Raw genomic sequence first — 12,623 nt, 5'->3', positions numbered from 1 at the left:
AGGGACAAAGCATAGTGATTTTTACTTGAGGAACAAACTGCTATTCTCATTATGTGGAAATGCTAAATAAATAAGAAATGTGTAGCAGTTCTCAGATTTTTTGTTCTCAGGATCCTTTTTTAAAAATTATTGAGGACTCCAAAGAGGTTTGTTTACATGCATTTCACATTGATATTTACTGTATTAGAAACTAAAATATAAATTTTAAGATATTTATCATTTCCTTTAACATTAACTTATTTATTACTCATAAATAATGTATTTTTACGAAAAATAGCTGCATTTTCTAAGCAGAGCAAAATTTAGTGAGAAGGGTAGCGTTGGTTTTCATTTTTGCTAATCTCTAATATGTGGCTCAGTAGGAGGCTGTTGGGTTCTCAGTTCTGCTACTGTATTCACGGTTTTGATATAAAACATTATGAAGACTTTGGAAAACTCCACTGTAGACTCTTGACAGAATGAGAATTAAAAGACAAATAAAGTCTTAATATAATTATCAAAGTAGTTTTGACCTTGCAGCTCCACAGAAAAAGGTGGTGAAGATCCCAGGTAACCCTAGATGACACTTTGAAAATTACTGACTTAGTGGCTTCAAACAACAATGCACTTTCCCTCTGAGTCTACAGGTCACCTGGACAATTCTGCCAGTCTTGGCTGGGCTTGACTGAGCTCCCTTGGCTTACTCAGGTGTTTGTTTGCACTCAGCTACTGGGTTGTCTGGAAGCTGCCTGCTCTAGGATGGCCTTGGCTGAGATGATGGCCTTTGTACCTCTAGCAAGCTAGCCTGGCCTATTCCCATGGCAATGAGTGTTTCCGGAGGGAGAGTTGAAGAATGAAAGGCCTCTTGAGTTCTAGGCTTAGAATTGCACACTACAGCATTCTTTTGGCTGAATGTATAGAAAAGTCAACCTACATTCATGTGTGGAAAACAGGCTCCACCTCTCGATGAGAGAAGTTATAGTCATATTGAAAAGGTGGAACATACAAGGAAGAATTCGGGGCATTTTGTCAATTAACCATAGCATCCTAGATCCGCCCCCCCCCCCCCCAAAAAAAAAGGTAGAGGTAATTCTTTGTCTCATTTTCAATAGATTTGACTCTGTTGTATGTGCTGTAGGAATCTGTTAGGACATATTTAGAAGTAATAGTGCTATCATTTAAAATTCATTAGTTTGGGCCCTACACTGTAAATGCTTACCTGTAACCAGGGCTTCAGATATAACCAGGTCCTGACACAAGGACTCACACTTAAAAGAATACATAAGACATTGAAGTGGATGGCAACTTTGCCAATTTTTTAATTTACAATAAGAAATATATATATTATTTGAGTTGGACATACATGTATGCATAATCAGCAAAATCTTATTATAGTCAAATAGTACTATATAATACTATGGATATATCATCAAAATTCAGTTTCACAGAGACCAGAAATAGCCAAAAAATATAATTTGAACACATTTCCTCCTTATAAGGAGATAAATACAGTAAAGACCACAATGTTTTTCTCTGATTATCAAAATACGAAATATGAGGTCAGATGAGTAAGGATCTAGTGAAATCAAGCTAAGAGAGTCACATCTAATGACAAGATTTTTTGTTTTCTGTTTTTTCCTTTTCTAGCAGGGTGGGAAATGCTTAAAGTGTGTATATTGCATCTCTCTCCACCTCAAGGGTAACCATACCATTAGGGAGAAAAATATCAAAACCTTTTACAGCTTGGTTCACTTTCCTCTGGATCAGATGTTACATACTCAACTGTCTAGAATCATATAGGTAATTTAAATGAGTAATGCACTTCAGTAGTAAAATATTAAGAAATTGGAGGTGGGGAGATTGTATGAAACTGGAAAAAGCCTTCCCCATCTAAATGGGATTAGCTAATACTTAGGTCCAGCCAGTTGTTGCAGTGTGGGAATGAAAGCCCATTATTACTATACACTCTAATTTTAAAAGAAATCTAGATATTTATTTGAAATTCTTCCTTTTTCACACATTGCATCGACCAAGCCAATTCTGTTAGAACCTGGAATCTCCCTCACCTGGCTATTTTTTGTGAAACCTACATCATTGGAACGTTGCAGATGTTGTCATGAAATTCAAGGTTTTTTAGGCCTTGTTCCAATTGATATATTGCTTTGTTTTTGATGTTCATTCATATTGATATTTATGTATGAATATTGATATCACACACACTCATAATCTAGTCTTGCTCTGTCTTTTAAAATTTATTAAATTTTTTGCTCTCATGCATTAAAGTGCATGAGAGCAAAATTAAATTTGTTCAGCATGCTAAACAAATTTAACTCAAATAAATAAAACTGTAAAAGGTGAGCAAAACCAGAGAGAATGGGAGAGGAACAGAAACAAACAGAAATAACAATTTATATAAATTTGCATTAGGCAGTTTTACCTACCATTTCACTTGGTATACCCTACTGTGCCTTTGTCCTGTTGATAAGTTACATCAGTCACTTGGACTCTCTAGCATTGATTTTTTTTTTTTTTCTCCTACATAAATTTGTGGTTGGATTAATGATCTTTGCATCCCTTTTTAGATTGATATGATTATCAGTTTGACTTTTAAGTCATTTAAAAAATATTTTAATATAAAATAAAGTATGCTTTGAACCACTGAGTAAATTATAAACATTCTCTTCCAGATTATGATATAACTAATATTCTCTTAGAAAGCAATGCATAAATATGTATTGCAGCTAATCAGTTTTTAGTCTTGCCTCTTTAACCTTCTTTAAAAAACTCAATGCTTTGTGCATAATAGATTTCTCAACAGGTGTTTGTTACTCATTGATACAGGTGGGTGAACTTTTCCATTTAATGTGCTTTTTCTTATGTAGTACCAGGTACAGGTAGTGACACTCACTAATATTAAGACACATTACAAGCTTCATCTCATAAATGCATAGTGAAGTGAGGAGCTCTAGCATAGATTGTATTCTTTTTTATTCCACAATCATACTGATTTCAACTTCAGTATCAATCTATAGAAACAGTGTCTTAGCCTGTTCAAGCTGCTATAACAAAATATCACAGCCTGGATAGCTTATCAACAACAGACATTTATTTCTCACAGTTCTGGAGGCTAAAGTCCAAGATCAGAGTGCCAGCATCAGTGAGGGTCCTTTTTAGAGTTGCAAACTTCTGGTCTGGTCGTATCCTCACATGGCAGATGGAATAAGCTAGTTCTCAGGGGCCTTATTTATAAAGGGCTCTAATCCCATTCATAAGGGTTCCACTCTCATCACCTAATCACCTCCCAAAAGTCCCACCTTGGGCCCCACCTAATACCATCACCTTGGGCATTAGGTTTTTAGCACCTTGGGCATTAGAATCTGAAGAGGGACACAAACATCAGACTATATATAGCTCACAAATTTCCTACAGACTATTTTCAAGCAGTTTTTATTTTCACCAGTTAGCATGGGATTTCAAAATGTACAAAACTAAGTATGGATTTTTATTTTGTAATTTAATAGTTGTGTGAATGAAGGCAAGTTATTTAATCTCTGAGCCTCCTTTGCCTTTTCTATAAAACAGTGCATGACTTAACATATATGACCATTTCTTTCTTTCCTTCCTTTACAAGTGATTGTCATGAAAAATGATGTTTCCAATGCAGGAAAAAAAAAAAAACACTTGGATTTCCAAAGTGCTCCTTTTAATAGGATTATAGGCACAACAAATGTCTGTCCAAGTCAATTGCTACTTGTAATTAAGAAATTTGATTATCATTAAGTGGTTTTCTCTAAGCTGTCCATCCAAATACAGTTATATGCAATTAAAATTAAACCTTAGACACATTCTATTCTGTAACCGTTACACTTTCACAGTTCTTTTTAATGTTGCACACATTCATCAATGAATAAAAGGAAAACTCTGAGCCAGGATCTAATTGTAATATAGCTATCTTGTAAAGTTTCTTATTAGGTGTAAATATAAAGTGTAGTCACTAATATCATGGGCAGTGGTTTTAAATTAGGTAAGTGGCCCCCTTCTCTCTGAAGAAAATGAATATAAGAAAACAATAAATTAATTTCTAATCTCCAAGAAATATTTCAGCAAGTTCTCCCCTCCCCCCTTTTTTGGGGACCCAGCCTCCTGACACTTTGCAAAGCAGGAAACGATAACTGCCACAAGAAGCAGAAGGGAAATTTGGGGTTATCACACTGGGAGAAGACTCTACTAGTTTTTACCAGGCCGTACCTCTGCCCAAGGAGTTGAAAAGCAGTTTGTATGTATTTAAATAAACTATTTACAAAGCATACTAAAATCAGCACTGGACCAGCAATGTTTCCATTATAGCTTTCCTCCTGTGTGATAGCAGATCCAATCCCGCCCTCCAATTGGCTGTGCATTGCCTTTCTTTCCCATGACTCACCCTAATTTTCAACTCTATCTTTTCTGACCTGACACTGACATTTACATTTGCCTTAAACTATGACAAGGCTTGATAGGGCTGGAGACTTTTTCTAATCTGAGTCATTCTATTTAATTCATTGTTTGATTCTAATGCTGAACAGATAAAACTGTGTGGGACTATTGATGTAAAAGGTGTAGAAAGCTTATGTAAGCACAGAATCCATCACCTCTTTATTACTAGCAGTAAAGAATAATAAAAACAACCTCCACAAATTATATTTGGCTTAAGAAAGTATAGTATACTTTGATTACATGTGATTATATCTCAGTCAGCAATAAATTCAACATTTATTTATTTACAATCTACTTGGTGACTGGCAGATGGTTAGATTTGGAAATTTAAACAGATATAATTGCTACAAGTTTTGAAATAGAAATGTGAACTAAATGGGAGCAGTTTATTCAACTGGTGATGTTGGGATACAGAATTGATCTGATAGACTTTTTGGGAGGTGAGTACCAAGCTCTAGTTGCTTTGTTATCTCCTGTAGTCAAAGAAATAACCCTTGAAGTCAGGTGTTAATGTGCCAGTTTTAAAATGAAGAACCTGAGGATTAAGGCCTTGCCTAAAATCACACAATCAGTAAGTAGGAAATCCAGGATGCAAATTCCGATGTATCTAGCTGCCACATTATCTCTTTCAAGCACATGAGGATGAGATTTGAAGCTGAGTTTTAAGGGTGAATTGGAGTTAATTAAGCAGACAAGGAGAAAGTAATTCGAGGCACAGAAAACAATAGAAACAAACACACACATGATAAGGTAAATGGCATCATTTAGGAAGTGAGTAGGCCCTCGTAGCTATAATATTAATTGTTAGAAAGGAATCCCTGAAAAATAGACTAGACATGCAGGCTGAAGTCAAGTTACAATGCACCTAACATGGAATGACAAGGAGGTATAAATCATTGAAAGGTTTTAAATAAGAAAACAGAATTGTAATGAATCTTTAGAGAGATAGTGCTAATAACATGGTAGATGAACTGTAGAAATGAGTAGATTTTGGTAAGTCTTTTAGATTCCTGGACCCAACTCCAAAGTTTGTGTGGGGGGGAAGGGGAGGCCAGGGGTGTGCTTTCCACACACTATCAAGCAATTCACAGATACCAGCAGAGTGTCAAGAATTCAACTCAATTCTGACACTGTCTTCTGGGAGATAGCATCAAATACCACAGGTTAAGGGCTCAGTCCTACAAGACTGCCTCACCCGCCCCTCCCCCCCCCCCCCCCCCTTCAGATGCCAGTTGCAAGCCCAGGTTGTTACCTGTGCTTCTAACCGATTGGCTATAAATCAAAGGTTCCCAAGACCCCTTCCCAGGATTGATTAATTTGCTAAAGTGGCTCACAGTACTCAGAAAAACATCATACTTAGTAGATCAGTTTATTAAAAAGGGATATAACTCAGGAACAGCCAGATGGAAGAGATACATAGAGCAAGGTATGAGGAAAGGACACAGTTTCCATGCCCTCTCCAGGTGTGCTGTTCTCCCAGCATGTTCACCGGCCTGGAAGCTCTCTGAACGCCATCCTTTTGGGTTATTATGAAGGCTTGATTGATTAAATCATGGGCCATTGGCAACTGATTCAACCTCCAGCCCCTCTCATCTCCCAGGAGGTCTGGGGGGTAGGACTGAAATTTCCAACTTTCTAATCACATGGCTGGTTCTCCTGGCAACCAGCCCCCATCCTTAGTGCATTCCCAAGTCACCTTATTAACATAAATAAGAGACACCTTTAAGCTTTCAGCACTTAGGAAGCGCCAAATGTTTTGGGAGCTTTGAGCCTGGAACTGTGAACAAAGACCAAATATATATTTCTTATAAATCATAATATTGTAGTAGGGCAACTGAGTAAAACCCTGTAGCTACCAACATGGGCCTCTGAGTCAACCAAACTTGTTGTGCCAATCTATTCTAACTTTGAGGATTAAGTATAAAATTTTTACAAAGCACTATTCCTGTGCCTGGCAGATAGTGATCCTCCAAAAATATTAGTTGTTGCTATGTTATTTTATTTTATTTTTTTTTTATTTTTATTTTTTTTCTTTTTTTAAATTTATTTATTTATTTTTGGCTGTGTTGGGTCTTCGTTTCTGTGCGAGGGCTTTCTCTAGTTGCGGTGAGCGGGGGCCACTCTTCATCGCGGTGCGCGGGCCTCTCACTATCGCGGCCTCTCTTGTTGGGGAGCACAGGCTCCAGACGCACAGGCTCAGTAGTTGTGGCTCACGGGCCCAGTTGCTCCGTGGCATGTGGGATCTTCCCAGACCAGGGCTCGAACCCGTGTCCCCTGCATTGGCAGGCAGATTCTCAACCACTGCGCCACCAGGGAAGCCCTGCTATGTTATTTTAGAATTAGGACTTAATTTGATCATTTAACAATCATTTGAGGGCTTACTATGTGCCAGGAGCTCTTCTAGAACTAGGGATACTGCAGTGAATAACACAGTTAAAGTCCTTGCTCTCAAGGGACTTACATTCTAGAGGGGGCAGGAGAGTCAGGAAAAAAATGGTAAAAAAGATTAGCAAAAAATATCAGAGACATTTCTGAGATAGAATTGACAGAACTTGATTACTTACTACATGTGGGATGGTGTGTGTCATAAGTGAGGGCAACAGAGGAAGAGTTAGGAATGATGCTGAGATTTTTCCCCCCTGCAGCAGTGCAGAGGCATTGTGCTGTCATTAGCCAAAATAAGACAGCAGGCCCAAGAACACATGTAAGGAGAGTTGAGGAGAAGGGCAGAAAATGAATTTGATTTAGAACATGTAGAGTTACAAATGTCTGTATATCCAGGTAGAGATGGTAGGCTCTGGAAATTGGCTTCTATAGAATGGTATGCTGCAGTAGGATAGAAAAAAATTTGTCTTGGTTATACAACTATCTGTCTCCAACCCCCAGCGGAATGCTGACACCTACTGAACATGTGCATGACAATTTTGTTGTAGAAAATAATATATATTTTGAAGAAAATACTATCTGTAACTCCATGACTAACTCACAGTAAGATTATGAAGGAAATCCCCTTCTGCTTCCCATCTTTACTGTTACTTGACTGTATCACCTCTCAGATGCAAGTAGCAAACCTTGAGCGGTTTGGCTAACTTGTATTTACAGGTTCCCTTGGGTAGGAGCAGTGTTCTTCCTTTCTAGCTCTGCTAAACAGAGGTACTTATTAAGCCGAGTGTAATTTGATATTCAATTAGAATTTAAAAGATTCTTTATTAAGAGACTCTAAGCTTTTTGAGGGGAAATATTATATTCATATTTGCATCTTCATGGTTTATCCATGTGACAAATTAATAAATGAAAAATTTAAAAAGAATGTGATGTAACACACAAGGGAATGGATACACAAAACACAGATCATTGTAATTCTTCACCTAACCTTATCAAATAAAAATACTCAACTATATGATTCCTAAGATCACTTTCTAGAAATATAATTCTGATATTAAAATTTGACTATATTGCAAATAAGTGAGTATATCGTAAAAGAGGTCTTACATTTAGAGAGATTTTATGTGTATAACAATGAACATTTTCAAATTAAATTACAAAAAAGCAATGATTTTAAAGAAATACCATACAGCAGAGACTGTGTCATAAAAAAAAATCTATGGATATAGAACAAAATAATATACTGAAGCTTTGGATTGTTCAAACTGGTTTTATAATGTTTTAAAATTCTCTGAAAAAAAAAATCAATTTGTACTGGAACTTTGATTTTTTTTTGATCCAATTGATCTGTTCCCTTGTGTATTTACAAACTTACCTAGAGACATCTAGTTATTCCAATAAAAATGGAGATAATCTTCAAGAACTAATAGACCTTATTTTCCCATTTACGTAATTTGATTTCACAAGGCATATCCTTATGTAAAATGGTTGCTCCATTACTAATCCATTGTCAAGATTCCATTTAGAGTGATTTCCCTGTGTCTCTGCATTTAGGGACTAATTTATTAAGCCTATTTTCTGATTTTAACTCATTTGTCCTTTTCTAAATTAATCTTCGATCTCAAAAATGTACAAAATGAAACTTTTATTATATGGTATTCTATGCTGAAATAACCAGAAAACTCCTCTCATCCCAAGTTCAAAGTAGAAAGAATGCATGTGGTTATGACTGTGGGCTCTGAAATCAACTTTCTCTGAGTTGAGTCCTTCCTACCTTTATCACTTCTAGGTGATATATCTTTAAGAAAGTCATTTAATCGCAATAAACTTGTTTCCACATGTGTAAAATGGCAAAATAATGGTGCCTATCTTACAAGTTTATTGTGAAGATTAGATGAATTACAGCACATAAAATTCTTAACACAGAGCCTGGCCCTTACTTAAAGCTCAGTGTGCTGGTTATATATAAATCTGGATATTATCTGCCTCTACTGTTTATATCCCTGTCCATGAAAAAGGATCAGGCATTTTACTACTTCTTTCAGTCTTTCAAAGGTCTTTTGTAAGTGCCAATCGTATGACTATCACTATGTTAAATGCTACAGACAATAATTAGAAAATTGAAAATATAGTGTTTGGTACACCAGTGTGAATGATCAAAGGTATAATAATAGTAAAAGTTCACAATAATTACATGTTAAGTGAAAATATAGATAAATTTGCAGTAAGAAATCTTTGGTCATTTTTTAGCTATAATATGGGTTTTTCCTTCTTATTTCCTTTACCACAGCTTTTGTTTTAATGCAGTGATCTTAACTCCCAACCCCCAGAATCTCCCAGCAGGATCAAACTCCCACCCACACTTTTGCATACAAAATAGCAAAAAGAAAAGTAAAATAGTGTCTTATAGTTAGAAACATACTCCTTGGAGTCCTACTAAGAGTTTCTCAAATTTTAATTAGAGGTGTTTTTGTCTGCATTCTCAAATGGTAAATTCATCAATTAATAATCCATCAAAAATGTCGGGGAATGTTTCTGAGGTATACATTTTTCTAAATACTAAAGTAAATATAAAGGCAGTTTCCTTGACTTGAAGGAACCCACAATTTGTTAGGAAAAAAATATTGTGTAAAGAAATCCTTGCAATTAAGTGTTAAAGGTGATATGATGGATAAGTTACATCAGTTGCACAGATGAGCCAAAGATAGTACTGACTACTTCTACCTAAAGGAGGGAAAAATCAGGTAATGTTTCATAGGGGGAGCGTCACTTGAGCTGCTGAGGTGGGGAGTGGGGAATATTTGAATAGACGTAGCACATGATGTTAAGATGGAATGCTGTCAACTACTAGGGCCAGAAAAGGTGACAGGAACTTTCAATGACATGCAAAAGAATTTGAACTCTGTGCCATCAGCAAATAGAATAATGGAATGTCTCATGCTTGGGAGTGACGTGGCCAAATTTGTTTTAAGAAAGACTATAAAAAGGAGTGTGGAAAAGGGCTATGAAAATTGCAAGATGTTCTTTAGAGATGACTGTTGATTGAACAGTTTTAACAGCATGTGTTTAATGCTTTCTGGACTAGATACACTAGCTTTCAAAGGCTGGAAAATTTAAATATCTTAGGTCAATGGATAATGTATAAAATCAAATATTATATTGATTATAAGCCATTAGTATCTACAATATTTTATATTGATGAGTTATTACTGCACATGTATAATATTTTTCTAGGAAAAATGAATAAGTGCATTAAAGACTAAACTATTATTTCAAAGATAAGCTTAGCAAAGTGAGGTGAATGTTAGAATTAGTCAAACCTCTGAAAAATTATAGTAAAAACTATACTGATGATTGGGGCATTGAAAGATCCTGAACTGTTTTATGAATCATGAAATATTGTTATGTTTAACATAGTTTCAGTGTTACATGTATTCACATAAATTCCAAATTTTTCACGAATAGTTGAAATGGTTAATTTTTCATTAACCAGAATATTTTAATATGATACCAGAATTCTTTTTCTTTTAATTTTTTTTCAATTTGACTTAGCTATAATTGACATACATCACTATATAAGTTTAAGGTGTACAACATAATGGTTTGACTTACATATACTGTGAAATGACTACAGCTATTAGTTTAGTTAGTATCCATCATATTATATATATACAATAAAAAGAGAAAACAAAATAAGAAAAAGTTTTTCCTTGTTTTGAGAACTTTTAAGATTACTCTTAACAGCTTTCCTGTATATCATACAGCAGTGTTAACTATAGTTATCATGCTGTACATTACTTCCCTAGTACTTATTACTCTTGTAAGTGGAAGTTTGTACCTTTTAACCACCTTTATCGTATTCTCCATCTCCCCACCCCCGGCCTCTGGTAACCATAAATCTGATCCCTTTTTCTATGAGCTTGTGCTTTTTGTCTTGTTTTGGTTTTTTGTTTGTGTTTTTAGATACAGTATTTATCTTCCTCTGTTTGATTTATTTTACTTAGCATAATGCCTTAAATACCCATTCCTGTTGTTGCAAATGACCAAAGTTCCTCATATTTTATGACTGAATAATATTCCCTTATATATGTATTCCACAACGTCTTTATCCATTCATCTGTTGATGGACACTAAAGTTGCTTCCATTGGACCAGAATTCTTTTTTTTTTTTGTATATTAATATCAATGTTTATTTGTACCTAAGAACCTTTCTCTTCTTATTACCATTTTAAAATTACTTTATACACATTATTGAAACTCCCAATCCATCCCTCCCTTACTCCCCTCCCCCTTAAAACCACAAGTCTTTTCTCTACGTCCGTGAGTCTATTTCTGTTTCGTAGATGAGTTCATTTGTACCATATTTTAGATTCCACATATAAGTGATATCATATGGTGTTTGTCTTTCTCTTTCTGACTTAGTATGATAGTCTCTAGTTCCTTCCATGTTGTTACAAATGGCATTATTTCATTCTTTTTTATGTCTGTTTAGTATTCCATTATATATAATATATATATCATATATGTGATATATATATACACATATATATCACATCTTCTTTTCCATTAAAAAAACCCTAAAAATAGAATTACCTTATGATCCAGCAGTCCCACTCCTGGGCATATATCTGGACAAAACTATAATTCAAACAGACACATGCACCCCTATGTTCATAGAGGCACTATTTACAATAGCCAAGACATGGACCAGAATTCTTAACCAGATAGAAAACAGTTAAAATGCGTAGTCTGGGGCTTCCCTGGTGGCGCAGTGTTAAGAATCCTCCTGCCAATGCAGGGGACACGGGTTCGAGCCTGGTCCGGGAAGATCCCACATGCCGCGGACCAGTTAAGCCCGTGCGCCACAACTACTGAGCCTGCGCTCTAGAGCCCGCGAGCCACAACTACTGAAGCCCGCGTGCCTAGAGCCCGTGCTCCGCAGCAAGAGAAGCCACCGCAATGAGAAGCCTGCGCACCGCAACGAAGAGTAGCCCCTGCTTGCCGCAACTAGAGAAAGCCCGCGCGCAGCAACAAAGACTCAACGCAGCCAAAAATAAATAAATAAAATAAATAAATTTATTAAAAAAAAATGTGTAGTCTGTAATGACATGTATTCTCAGTTAATGTTTTTCATCATATGAATTTCATGGAAAACCTATACACTATAAAATTTGACTTAACTAATTAATTAAATATTAAATATCAGAATAACCAATGAGGAACAAATGAAAAACTAGTGACTTTCAACATAAAAATGTAATAAGATGAAAATTTTTGGAAAATACAAACATTTCCAATGATCTTTAATGCTACTTGCTAGGATATTTTAACTTAGTCATTGGCCATTGTTTTTGAGGATACAAGGAAGACAGAAAAAGTCTTCTTTTAATACGTAGCTATCAAAGGGACCATAAGCCAGAAAAATACCCATGAAAATGCTTCTACGGGGTTTCTCTGCAGCCCTTTTCACCTTCTGGTGTGATGTTATATGGTCAGTTTGTTTGTTTGTGAGGTGTAGCGTCAAAGTTAAAATCCTCTTTTTCCTGAAGATTTCCTACCAATGTTTCATTATGTCTTTATTTTGTTGCTATTTTTCTTTTAAGAATGTGAACATATTTTTTTCATAATATACTGAGAGCAGGTTACTAATGATTTTAGAAACCAAATCCAATGCAGATGGAAGTAGACACATTTTCTGTGGAAATCACTGTCTACTTAGCAAATGGTACCATACACAAATGCATTGTTGTTGCTACCTTAATTAAAAAAGACCCCTTTCAGTA

The 12,623-nt window shown here is 35.6% G+C and overlaps 1 protein-coding gene across 4 annotated transcripts in view; it reads left to right on the top strand.

The window, feature by feature from the left end:
- Positions 1-12,623, top strand: part of MGAT4C (MGAT4 family member C) — a 218,323-nt gene that overhangs the window by 169,077 nt on the left and 36,623 nt on the right. The window lies entirely within an intron of this gene.

Source organism: Balaenoptera ricei, chromosome 10 (assembly GCF_028023285.1).
Source record: "Balaenoptera ricei isolate mBalRic1 chromosome 10, mBalRic1.hap2, whole genome shotgun sequence".
Lineage (NCBI taxonomy): Eukaryota > Metazoa > Chordata > Mammalia > Artiodactyla > Balaenopteridae > Balaenoptera > Balaenoptera ricei.
The sequence above is the reverse complement of the archived record's forward strand: the minus strand, read 5'-3'. Positions and strand labels throughout refer to the sequence as shown.